Below are 12,996 nucleotides of genomic sequence, written 5' to 3'. Positions count from 1 at the left end.
GCAATAGAATGTGGAATTTGGTACATTTTGGGACAAGTACAAAATTTTTTTTGTTGGTACAAAACCGTACAAAACTTTCTTTATCTAATCAGACGATTTTGAAAGAAATCGGGCTATGTTGAACTCCAACTTGACCCTAGTGTTCAGCATTAGAATGTAGAATTTGGGACATTTTTGGACAGGTACGAAACTTTTTATTATTGGTACAAAACTGTACAAAACTTTCTTTATCTAATGAGACAATTTTGAAAGAAATTGGGCTATGTGGAACTCCAACTTGACCTTGGTGTTCAGCATTAGAATGTGGAATTTGGGACATTTTGGGACAGGTACAAAACTTTTTAAATTTGGTACAAAACAGTACAGAACTTTCTTTATCTAATGAGAGAATATTGAAAGAAATCGGGCTATGTAAAATTCCAACTTGGCGTTAGTGTTCAGCATTAGAATGTGGAATTTGGTACATTTTGGGACAGGTACAAAACTTTTTATTCTTGGTACAAAAGCGTACAAAATATTATCTAATGAGACGATTTTGAAAGAAATCGGTCTATGTGGAATTCCATCTTGACCTTAGTGTTCAGCATTAGAATGTGGAATTTGGGACATTTTGGGACAGGAAAAAAACTTTTTATTGTTGGTACAAAACAGTACAAAACTTTCTTTATCTAATGAGACAATTTTGAATGAAATCGGGCTATGTGGAACTCCAACTTGACCTTAGTGGTCAGCATTAGAATATGGAATTTGGGACAATTTGGGACAGGTACAGAACTTTTTATTGTTGGTACAAAACAGTACAAAGCTTTCTTTATCTAATGAGAAATTTTGAAAGAAATTGGGCTATGTGGAACTCCAAATTAACCTTAGTGTTCAGCAATAGAATGTGGAATTTGGTACATTTTGCGACAGGTACAAAACTTTTTATTGTTGGTACAAAACAGTACAAAACTTTCTTTATCAAATGGGACCATTATCATTGATATATCTGTTAATGGGACTGAGATTTCTTTATGTTTCTCAAATTAGAAGTTTGAATTTGGGACATTTTGGGACTGGTACAAAACTTTTTATTGTTAGTACAAAACAGTACAAAACTTTCTTTATCTAATGAGACAATTTTGAATGAAATCGGGCTATGTGGAATTCCAACTTGACCTTAGTGTTCAGCATTAGAATGTGGAATTTGGGACATTTTGGGACAGGTGCAAAACTGTTTATTGTTGGTACAAAACTGTACAAAACTTTCTTTATCTAATGAGACGATTTTGAAAGAAAGCGGTCTATGTGGATCTCCAACTTGACCTTAGTGTTCAGATAGAATGTGGATTTTGGGACATTTTGGGACAGGTACGAAACTTTTTATTGTTGGTACAAAACAGTAAAAAACTTTCTTTATCTAATGAGACAATATTGAAAGAAATCGGGCTATGTGAAATTCCAACTTGACGTTAGTGTTCAGCATTAGAATGTGGAATTTGGTACATTTTGGGACAGGTACAGAACTTTTTGTTGTTGGTACAAAACAGTACAAAACTTTCTTTATCTAATCAGACGATTTTGAAAGAAATCGGGCTATGTTGAACTCCAACTTGACCCTAGTGTTCAGCATTAGAATGTAGAATTTGGGACATTTTGGGACATTTACGAAACTTTTTATTATTGGTACAAAACAGTACAAAACTTTCTTTATCTAAAGGGACAATTTTGAAAGAAATTCGGCTATGTGGAACTTCAACTTGACCTTGGTGTTCAGCATTAGAATGTGGAATTTGGGACATTTTGGGACAGGTACAAAACTTTTAATTGTTGGTACAAAACAGTACAGAACTTTCTTTATCTAATGAGACAATATTGAAAGAAATCGGGCTATGTAAAATTCCAACTTGACGTTAGTGTTCAGCATTAGAATGTGGAATTCGGTACATTTTGGGACAGGTACAAAACTTATTATTGTTGGTACAAAACCGTACAAAATTTTATCTAATGAGACGATTTTGAAAGAAATCGGTCTATGTGGAATTCCATCTTGACCTTAGTGTTCAGCATTAGAATGTGGAATTTGGGACATTTTGGGACAGGAAAAAAACTTTTTATTGTTGGTACAAAACAGTACAAAACTTTCTTTATCTAATGAGACAATTTTGAATGAAATCGGGCTATGTGGAACTCGAACTTGACCTTAGTGGTCAGCATTAGAATGTGGAATTTGGGACATTTTGGGACAGGTACGAAACTTTTTATTGTTGGTACAAAACAGTACAAAACTTTCTTTATCTAATGAGACAATATTGAAAGAAATCGGGCTATGTGAAATTCCAACTTGACGTTAGTGTTCAGCATTAGAATGTGGAATTTGGTACATTTTGGGACAGGTACAGAACTTTTTATTGTTGGTACAAAACAGTACAAAACTTTCTTTATCTAAGGAGAAATTTTGAAAGAAATTGGGCTATGTGGAGCTCCAAATTAACCTTAGTGTTCAGCAATAGAATGTGGAATTTTGTACATTTTGGGACAGGTACAAAACTTTTTATTGTTGGTACAAAACCGTACAAAACTTTCTTTATCTAATCAGACGATTTTGAAAGAAATCGGGCTATGTTGAACTCCAACTTGACCCTAGTGTTCAGCATTAGAATGTAGAATTTGAGACATTTTGGGACAGGTACGAAACTTTTTATTATTGGTACAAAACAGTACAAAACTTTCTTTATCTAATGAGACAATTTTGAAAGAAATTGGGCTATGTGGAACTCCAACTTGACCTTGGTGTTCAGCATTAGAATGTGGAATTTGGGACATTTTGGGACAGGTACAAAACTTTTTATTGTTGGTACAAAACAGTACAGGACTTTCTTTATCTAATGAGACATTATTGAAAGAAATGGGGCTATGTAAAATTCCAACTTGACGTTAGTGTTCAGCATTAGAATGTGGAATTTGGTACATTTTGGGACAGGTACAAAACTTTTTATTGTTGGTACAAAACCGTACAAAATTTTATCTAATGAGACGATTTTCAAAGAAATCGGTCTATGTGGAATTCCATCTTGACCTTAGTGTTCAGCATTAGAATGTGGAATTTGGGACATTTTGGGACAGGAAAAAACTTTTTATTGTTGGTACAAAACAGTACAAAACTTTCTTTATCTAATGAGACAATTTTGAATGAAATCGGGCTATGTGGAACTCCAACTTGACCTTAGTGTTCAGCATTAGAATGTGGAATTTGGGACATTTTGGGACAGGTACGAAACTTTTTATGGTTGGTACAAAACCGTACAAAACTTTCTTTATCTAATGAGACAATATTGAAAGAAATCGGGCTATGTGGAACTCCAAGTTGACCTTAGAGTTCTGCATTAGAATGTGGAATTTGGGACATTTTGGGACAGGTACAAAGCTGTTTATTGTTGGTACAAAACCGTACAAAACTTTCTTTATCTAATGACACGATTTTGAAAGAAAGCGGTCTATGTGGAACTCCAACTTGACCTTAGTGTTCAGATAGAATGTGGATTTTGGGACAGTTTGGGACAGGTACGAAACTGTTTATTGTTGGTACAAAACCGTACAACACTTTCTTTATCTAATGAGACGAATTTGAAAGAAAGCGGTCTATGTGGAACTCCAACTTGACCTTAGTGTTCAGATAGAATGTGGAATTTGGGACATTTTGGGACAGGTACAAAACTTTTTATTGTTGGTACAAAACAGTACAAAACTTTCTTTATCTAACGAGAAATTTTGAAAGAAATTGGGCTATGTGGAACCCCAAATTAACCTTAGTCTTCAGCAATAGAATGTGGAATTTGGTACATTTTGGGACAGGTACAAAACTTTTTATTGTTGGTACAAAACCGTACAAAACTTTCTTTATGTAATCAGACGATTTTGAAAGAAATCGGGCTATGTTGAACTCCAACTTGACCCTAGTGTTCAGCATTAGAATGTAGAATTTGGGACATTTTGGGACAGGTACAAAACTTTTTATTGTTGGTACAAAACAGTACAGAACTTTCTTTATCTAATGAGACAATATTGAAAGAAATCGGGCTATGTAAAATTCCAACTTGACGTTAGTGTTCAGCATTAGAATGTGGAATTTGGTACATTTTGGGACAGGTACAAAACTTTTTATTCTTGGTACAAAAGCGTACAAAATATTATCTAATGAGACGATTTTGAAAGAAATCGGTCTATGTGGAATTCCATCTTGACCTTAGTGTTCAGCATTAGAATGTGGAATTTGGGACATTTTGGGACAGGAATAAAACTTTTTATTGTCGGTACAAAACAGTACAAAACTTTCTTTATCTAATGAGACAATTTTGAATGAAATCGGGCTATGTGGAACTCCAACTTGACCTTAGTGTTCAGCATTAGAATGTGGAATTTGGGACATTTTGGGACAGGTGCAAAACTGTTTGTTGTTGGTACAAAACTGTACAAAACTTTCTTTATCTAATGAGACGATTTTGAAAGAAAGCGGTCTATGTGGATCTCCAACTTGACCTTAGTGTTCAGATAGAATGTGGATTTTGGGACATTTTGGGACAGGTACGAAACTTTTTGTTGTTGGTACAAAACAGTAAAAAAGTTTCTTTATCTAATGAGACAATATTGAAAGAAATCGGGCTATGTGAAATTCCAACTTGACGTTAGTGTTCAGCATTAGAATGTGGAATTTGGTACATTTTGGGACAGGTACAGAACTTTTTGTTGTTGGTACAAAACAGTACAAAACTTTCTTTATCTAATCAGACGATTTTGAAAGAAATCGGGCTATGTTGAACTCCAACTTGACCCTAGTGTTCAGCATTAGAATGTAGAATTTGGGACATTTTGGGACAGGTACGAAACTTTTTATTATTGGTACAAAACAGTACAAAACTTTCTTTATCTAAAGGGACAATTTTGAAAGAAATTCGGCTATGTGGAATTTCAACTTGACCTTGGTGTTCAGCATTAAAATGTGGAATTTGGGACATTTTGGGACAGGTACAAAACTTTTAATTGTTGGTACAAAACAGTACAGAACTTTCTTTATCTAATGAGACAATATTGAAAGAAATCGGGCTATGTAAAATTCCAACTTGACGTTAGTGTTCAGCATTAGAATGTGGAATTCGGTACATTTTGGGACAGGTACAAAACTTATTATTGTTGGTACAAAACCGTACAAAATTTTATCTAATGAGACGATTTTGAAAGAAATCGGTCTATGTGGAATTCCATCTTGACCTTAGTGTTCAGCATTAGAATGTGGAATTTGGGACATTTTGGGACAGGAAAAAAACTTTTTATTGTTGGTACAAAACAGTACAAAACTTTCTTTATCTAATGAGAATATTTTGAATGAAATCGGGCTATGTGGAACTCGAACTTGACCTTAGTGGTCAGCATTAGAATGTGGAATTTGGGACATTTTGGGACAGGTACGAAACTTTTTATTGTTGGTACAAAACAGTACAAAACTTTCTTTATCTAATGAGACAATATTGAAAGAAATCGGGCTATGTGAAATTCCAACTTGACGTTAGTGTTCAGCATTAGAATGTGGAATTTGGTACATTTTGGGACAGGTACAGAACTTTTTATTGTTGGTACAAAACAGTACAAAACTTTCTTTATCTAAGGAGAAATTTTGAAAGAAATTGGGCTGTTTGGAGCTCCAAATTAACCTTAGTGTTCAGCAATAGAATGTGGAATTTTGTACATTTTGGGACAGGTACGAAACTTTTTATTGTTGGTACAAAACCGTACAAAACTTTCTTTATCTAATCAGACGATTTTGAAAGAAATCGGGCTATGTTGAACTCCAACTTGACCCTAGTGTTCAGCATTAGAATGTAGAATTTGGGACATTTTGGGACAGGTACGAAACTTTTTATTATTGGTACAAAACAGTACAAAACTTTCTTTATCTAATGAGACAATTTTGAAAGAAATTGGGCTATGTGGAACTCCAACTTGACCTTGGTGTTCAGCATTAGAATGTGGAATTTGGGACATTTTGGGACAGGTACAAAACTTTTTATTGTTGGTACAAAACAGTACAGGACTTTCTTTATCTAATGAGACAATATTGAAAGAAATGGGGCTATGTAAAATTCCAACTTGACGTTAGTGTTCAGCATTAGAATGTGGAATTTGGTACATTTTGGGACAGGTACAAAACTTTTTATTGTTGGTAGAAAACCGTACAAAATTTTATCTAATGAGACGATTTTGAAAGAAATCGGTCTATGTGGAATTCCATCTTGACCTTAGTGTTCAGCATTAGAATGTGGAATTTGGGACATTTTGGGACAGGAAAAAACTTTTTATTGTTGGTACAAAACAGTACAAAACTTTCTTTATCTAATGAGACATTTTTGAATGAAATCCGGCTATGTGGAACTCCAACTTGACCTTAGTGTTCAGCATTAGAATGTGGAATTTGGGACATTTTGGGACAGGTACGAAACTTTTTATGGTTGGTACAAAACCGTACAAAACTTTCTTTATCTAATGAGACAATATTGAAAGAAATCGGGCTATGTGGAACTCCAAATTGACCTTAGAGTTCTGCATTAGAATGTGGAATTTGGGACATTTTGGGACAGGTACAAAACTTTTTATTGTTGGTACAAAACAGTACAAAACTTTCTTTATCTAATGAGAAATTTTGAAAGAAATTGGGCTATGTGAAACTCCAAATTAACCTTAGTGTTCAGCAATAGAATGTGGAATTTGGTACATTTTGCGACAGGTACAAAACTTTTTATTGTTGGTACAAAACCGTACAAAACTTTCTTTATCTAATCAGACGATTTTGAAAGAAATCGGGCTATGTTGAACTCCAACTTGACCCTAGTGTTCAGCATTAGAATGTAGAATTTGGGACATTTTGGGACAGGTACGAAACTTTTTATTATTGGTACAAAACAGTACAAAACTTTCTTTATCTAATGAGAAAATTTTGAAAGAAATTGGTCTATGTGGAACTCCAAGTCGACCTTAGTGTTCAGCATTAGAATGTGGAATTTGGGACATTTTGGGACAGGTACAAAACTTTTTATTGTTGGTACAAAACAGTACAAAACTTTCTTTATCTAATGAGACAATATTGAAAGAAATCGGGCTATGTAAAATTCCAACTTGACGTTAGTGTTCAGCATTAAAATGTGGAATTTGGTACATTTTGGGACAGGTACAAAACTTTTTATTGTTGGTACAAAACCGTACAAAATTTTATCTAATGAGACCATTTTGAAAGAAATCGGTCTATGTGGAATTCCATCTTGACCTTAGTGTTCAGCATTAGATTGTGGAATTTGGGACATTTTGGGACAGGAAAAAAACTTTTTATTGTTGCTACAAAACAGTACAAAACTTTCTTTATCTAATGAGACAATATTGAAAGAAATTGGGCTATGTGAAATTCCAACTTGACCTTAGTGTTCAGCATTAGAATGTGGAATTTGGGACATTTTGGGACAGGTACAGAACTTTTTATTATAGGTAGAAAACAGTACAAAACTTTCTTTATCTAATGAGAAATTTTGAAAGAAATTGGGGAATGTGGAACTCCAAAATAACCTTAGTGTTCAGCAATAGAATGTGGAATTTGGTACATTTTGGGACAGGTACAAAACTTTTTATTGTTGGTACAAAACCGTACAAAACTTTCTTTATCTAATCAGACGATTTTGAAAGAAATCGGGCTATGTTGAACTCCAACTTGAACCTAGTGTTCAGCATTAGAATGTAGAATTTGGGACATTTTGGGACAGGTACGAAAGCTTTTATTATTGGTAGAAAACAGTACAAATCTTTCTTTATCTAATGAGACGATTTTGAAAGAAATTGGGGTATGTGGAACTCAAACTTGACCTTAGTGTTCAGCATTAGAATGTGGAATTTGGGACATTTTGCGACAGGTACAAAACTTTTTATTGTTGGTACAAAACCGTACAAAACTTTCTTTATCTAATGAGACGATTTTGAAAGAAATCGGTCTATGTGGAATTTCGTCTTGCCCTTAGTGTTCAGCATTAGAATGTGGAATTTGGGACATTTTGGGACATTTACAAAACTTTTTATTGTTGGTACAAAAATGTACAAAACTTTCTTTATCTAATGAGACAATTTTGAAAGAAATTGGGCTATGTGGAACTCCAACTTGACCTTAGTGTTCAGCATTAGAATGTGGAATTTGGGACATTTTGGGACAGGTACAAAACTTTTTATTGTTGGTACGAAACAGTACAAAACTTTCTTTATCGAATGAGACGATTTTGAAAGAAATCGGTCTCTGTGGAATTCCATCTTGACCTTAGTGTTCAGCATTAGAATGTGGAATTTGGGACATTTTGGGACAGGAAAAAAACTTTTTATTGTTGGTACAAAACAGTACAAAACTTTCTTTATCTAATGAGACAATTTTGAATGAAATCGGGCTATGTGGAACTCCAACTTGACCTTAGTGTTCAGCATTAGAATGTGGAATATGGGCCATTTTGGGACAGGTAGAAAACTTTTTATTGTTGGTACAAAACAGTACAAAACTTTCTTTATCTAATGAGACAATATTGAAAGAAATCGGGCTATGTGGAACTCCAACTTGACCTTAGTGTTCAGCATTAGAATGTGGAATTTGGGACATTTTGGGACAGGTACAAAACTTTTTATTCTTGGTACAAAACCGTACAAAACTTTCTTTATCTAATGAGACGATCTTGAAAGAAATCGGTCTATGTGGAATTCCAGCTTGATCTTAGTGTTCAGTTAGAATGTGGAATTTGGGACATTTTGGGACAGGTACAAAACTTTCTGTTATCCGTACAAAACAGTACAAAACTCTCTTTATCTAATGAGACAATTTTGAAAGAAATTGGGCCATGTAGAACTCCAAATTAACCTTAGTGTTCAGCATTAGAATGTGGAATTTGGGATATTTTGGGACAGGTACAAAACTTTTTATTGTTGGTAAGAAACAATGCAAAACTTTCTTTATGTAATGAGACAATATTGAAAGAAATCGGGCTATGTGGAACTCCATCTTGACCTTAGTTTTCAGCATTAGAATGTGGAATTTGGGATATTTTGGGACAGGTACAAAACTTTTTATTGTTAATACAAAACAGTACAAAACTTTCTTTATCAAATGGGACCATTATCATTGATATATGTGTTAATAGGACTGGGATTTCTTTATGTTTCTCAAATTAGAAGTTTGAATTTGGGACATTTTGGGACTGGTACAAAACTTTTTGTTGTTAGTACAAAACAGTAAAAAACTTTCTTTATCTAATGAGACAATTTTAAAAGAAATTGGGGTATGTAGAACTCCAACTTGACCTTAGTGTTCAGCATTAGAATGTGGAATTTGGGACATTTTGGGACAGGTACAAAACTTTTTATTGTTCGTACAAAACAGTACAAAACTTTCCTTATCTAATGAGACAATATTGAAAGAAATCGGGCTATGTGGAACTCCAACTTGACCTTAGTGTTCAGCATTAGAATGTGGAATTTGGGACATTTTTGGACAGGTACAAAACTTTTTATTCTTGGTACAAAACCGTACAAAACTTTCCTTATCTAATGAGACGATTTTGAAAGAAACCGGTCTATGTGGAATTCCATCTTGACCTTACTGTTCAGTTAGAATGTGGAATTTGGGACATTTTGGGACAGGTACAAAACTTTTTGTTGTTCGTACAAAACAGTACAAATCTTTCTTTATCTAATGAGACAATATTGAAAGAAATCGGGCTATGTGGAACTCCAAGTTGACCTTAGAGTTCAGCATTAGAATGTGGAATTTGGGACATTTTGGGACAGGTACAAAACTTTTTATTGTTGGTACAAAACAGTATAAAACTTTCTTTATCAAATGGGACCATTATCATTGATATATGTGTTAATGGGACTGAGATTTCTTTATGTTTCTCAAATTAAAAGTTTGAATTTGGGACATTTTGGGACTGGTACAAAACTTTTTATTGTTAGTACAAAACAGTACAAAACTTTCTTTATGTAATGAGGGCATTTCGATGCAAATCGGCGAATGTAGAACTCAGAGGTCAAGTTGTAGTTCCACACTAAAATCTAAATTTGGGACATTTTGGGACTGGTACAAAACTTTTTATTGTTGGTGCAAAACCGTACAAAACTTTCTTTATCTAATGACAGGATTTTGAGGGAAATCGGGCTATGTAGAACTCCACCTTGACCTTAGTGTTCAGCAATAGAATGTGGAATTTGGGACATTTTGGGACAGGTACGAAACTTTTTATTGTTGGTACAAAACAGTACAAAACTTTCTTTATCTAATGAGACGATTTTGAAAGAAATTGGGCTATGTGGAACTTTAACTTGACCTTAGTGTTCAGCATTAGAAAGTGGAATCTGGGAAATTTCGGGACAGGTACAAAACTTTTTATTGTTGGTACAATACAGTACAAAACCTTCGTTATCTAATGAGAAATTTTCAAAGAAATCGGGCTATGTGGAACTCCAAATTGACCTTAGTGTTCAGCATTAGAATGTGGAATTTGGGACATTTTGGGACAGGTACAAAACTTTTTATTGTAGGTGCAAAACCATACAAAACTTCCTTTATCTAATGAGACGATTTTGAAAGAAATCAGGCTACGTGGAACTCCAACTTGATCTTAGTGTTCAGCATTAGAATGTGAAATTTGGGACATTTTGGGACAGGTACAAACCTCTCTATTGTTGGTACAAAACAGTACAAATCTTTCTTTATCTAATTAGACAATTTTGAAAGAAATCGGGCTATGTAAAACTCCAACTTGACCTTAGTGTTCAGTATTACAATGTAGAATTTGGGACATTTTGGGACAGGAACAAAACTTTTTATTGTTGATACAACACAGTACAAAACTTTCTTTATCTAATGAGACAATTTTGAAAGAAATTGGGCTATGTGGAACTCCAACTTGACCTTAGTGTTCAGCATTAGAATGTGGAATTTGGGACATTTTGGGACAGGTACAAAACTTTTTATTCTTGGTACAAAACCGTACAAAACTTTCTTTATCTAATGAGACGATTTTGAAAGAAATCGGTCTATGTGGAATTCCATCTTGACCTTAGAGTTCAGCATTAGAATGTGGAATTTGGGACATTTTGGAACAGGAAAAAAACTTTTTATTGTTGGTACAAAACAGTACAAAACTTTCTTTATCTAATGAGATAATTTTGAATGAAATCGGGCTATGTGGAACTCCAACTTGACCTTAGCGTTCAGCATTAGAATGTGGAATTTGGGACATTTTGGGACAGGTACAGAACTTTTTATTGTTGGTACAAAACAGTACAAAACTTTCTTTATCTAATGAGAAATTTTGAAAGAAATTGGGCTATGTGGAACTCCAAATTAATCTTAGTGTTCAGCAATAGCATCTGGAATTTGGTACATTTTGGTACAGGTACAAAACTTTTTATTGTTGGTACAAAACCGTACAAAACTTTCTTTATCTAATCAGACGATTTTGAAAGAAATCGGGCTATGTTGAGCTCCAACTTGACCCTAGTGTTCAGCATTAGAATGTAGAATTTGCGACATTTTGGGACAGGTACGAAACTTTTTATTATTGGTACAAAACAGTACAAAACTTTCTTTATCTAATGAGACATTTTTGAAAGAAATTGGGCTATGTGGAACTCCAACTTGACCTTGGTGTTCAGCATTGGAATGTGGAATTTGGTACATTTTGGGACAGGTACAAAACTTTTTATTGTTGGTATAAAACAGTACAGAACTTTCCTTATCTAATGAGACAATATTGAAAGAAATCGGGCTATGTAAAATTCCAACTTGACGTTAGTGTTCAGCATTAGAATGTGGAATTTGGTACATTTTGGGACAGGTACAAAACTTTTTATTGTTGGTACAAAACCGTACAAAATTTTATCTAATGAGACGATTTTGAAAGAAATCGGTCTATGTGGAATACCATCTTGACCTTAGTGTTCAGCATTAGAATGTGGAATTTGGGACATTTTGGGACAGGAAAAAAACTTTTTATTGTTGGTACAAAACAGTACAAATTTTCTTTATCTAATGAGACAATTTTGAATGAAATCGGGCTATGTGGAACTCCAACTTGACCTTAGTGGTCAGCATTAGAATGTGGAATTTGGGACATTTTGGGACAGGTACAAAACTGTTTATTGTTGGTACAAAACTGTACAAAACTTTCTTTATCTAATGAGACGATTTTGAAAGAAAGCGGTCTATGTGGAACTCCAACTTGACCTTAGTGTTCAGCATTAGAATGTGAATTTGGGACATTTTGGGACAGGTACAAAACCTTTTATTGTTGGTACAAAACAGTACAAAACTTTCTTTATCTAATCAGACGATTTTGAAAGTAATCGGGCTATGTTGAACTCCAACTTGACCCTAGTGTTCAGCATTAGAATGTAGAATTTGGGACATTTTGGGACAGGTACGAAACTTTTTATTACTGTTACAAAACAGTACAAATCTTTCTTTATCTAATGAGACAATTTTGAAAGAAATCGGTCTATGTGGAATACCATCTTGACCTTAGTGTTCAGCATTAGAATGTGGAATTTGGGACATTTTGGGACAGGAAAAAAACTTTTTATTGTTGGTACAAAACAGTACAAATTTTCTTTATCTAATGAGACAATTTTGAATGAAATCGGGCTATGTGGAACTCCAACTTGACCTTAGTGGTCAGCATTAGAATGTGGAATTTGGGACATTTTGGGACAGGTACAAAACTGTTTATTGTTGGTACAAAACCGTACAAAACTTTCTTTATCTAATGAGACGATTTTGAAAGAAAGCGGTCTATGTGGAACTCCAACTTGACCTTAGTGTTCAGCATTAGAATGTGGAATTTGGGACATTTTGCGACAGGTACAAAACATTTTATTGTTGGTACAAAACAGTACAAAACTTTCTTTATCTAATGAGACGATTTTGATAGAAATCGGTCAATGTGG

This window comes from Thermobia domestica, chromosome 16, assembly GCF_964235325.1.
Source record: "Thermobia domestica chromosome 16, izTheDome1.hap1.1, whole genome shotgun sequence".
Lineage (NCBI taxonomy): Eukaryota > Metazoa > Arthropoda > Insecta > Zygentoma > Lepismatidae > Thermobia > Thermobia domestica.
This window is presented reverse-complemented; position numbering follows the sequence as displayed.